Raw genomic sequence first — 1,335 nt, 5'->3', positions numbered from 1 at the left:
ACTTATAGCAAGATGATTCTGAACCATGATCTGTCTACCAATGAGGTTACGGTACATCAGCACTGTGGTCAGTGTGAGCCTGGAACAGTATTCGTATCAAACAGCCACCGCTGGAATTCTAATCTGGTTTACCTTTTTGGCTCAATTCATCACTCTATCCTCATAGTTGCCTCGCTTTTGAGCTGAACTGTTGCCAACATTCTGCCCCATGGATTTAGGATCAGGACTATGATATTGGTATTCATTTGCCCATTATACTCTCTAATCTTTATTGCGCAGCAGAATTATTGATGCAATGTCACAAGCATGAAGATCCTTTTAGTTAGGAATGGGTCAAGAGGAAGCTTAGGTTACCCAGAATTCTAGAACTCAAACGTCCGTTCACTAGCTCAAACAATTCAACAAATTCAAACGTCCATTCACTAGTTTGATTCTTGTCAATGTCAGTGAAAGAAAAATAACAGAAATGTAATTATTATAATTACAACAAAATTTCTCTTTCGAATAAACGAAACTCTGAACCATATTTTCCTCTAACCGTGTAAATACTCATTAAAATAATCATAATAAAATACTCATTAAACTTAATAAAAAAATAATTACCTTAAATACAGATTAATTTCAATTATGATGATTCAATAATTTTTAAATAATTTCTTTAAGACAACAATCATTCCCACGGTCCCTTCTACAGTTCAGTTTGTCCCATATTAACAATCTAGTAACCCATGGAGATCAGTAATTACGCTACCAAAATTTAGATTAGGTAGCTGTAATCACCTGACATCCTCACTGTTTTTCCCAAAACATGCGTAAACATTTTCGATTCTGAAGCCGCCAAGGACATTACAAAATAAGTATCTGAGTGATTTAGCGAATGCTGTGGGCTTCTCCTCTACAGTTCAGGCTATTCCATATCAATTATCTAGTAATCTATGGAGATCAGTAATTACGCTACCATAATTTAGATAGGGTAGCAGTGATCAACTTACATCCCCAAACCATGCGCAGACTTTTTCGGCTCTGAAGCCGCAAAGGATAATTGCATCAGAAAAAGTACCGTACAATTAAGACAATATCGAAGCAAATGCATTTTGATCTAAAATTCCGCTTTTCAACATTGGAAGTTCAATCTCAGTCCAAGTTGTGGAAGGCGAAAACTATCTCCTCCACACAATCAGGCAGCTGGTGACAAATAGGTACTCTATACTATAAAACTTATTTGACTATATTTTTTCTTTGGTTTTTTAAGTTAATAAAAATAAAGCACAGTGAGTGTTTTTTTTTTTTTTTTTTTTTTTTTTTTTTTTTTTTTTTTTTTTTTTTTTTTTTTTT

The sequence above is a fragment of the Parasteatoda tepidariorum genome, chromosome 8 (assembly GCF_043381705.1).
Source record: "Parasteatoda tepidariorum isolate YZ-2023 chromosome 8, CAS_Ptep_4.0, whole genome shotgun sequence".
Lineage (NCBI taxonomy): Eukaryota > Metazoa > Arthropoda > Arachnida > Araneae > Theridiidae > Parasteatoda > Parasteatoda tepidariorum.
This window is presented reverse-complemented; position numbering follows the sequence as displayed.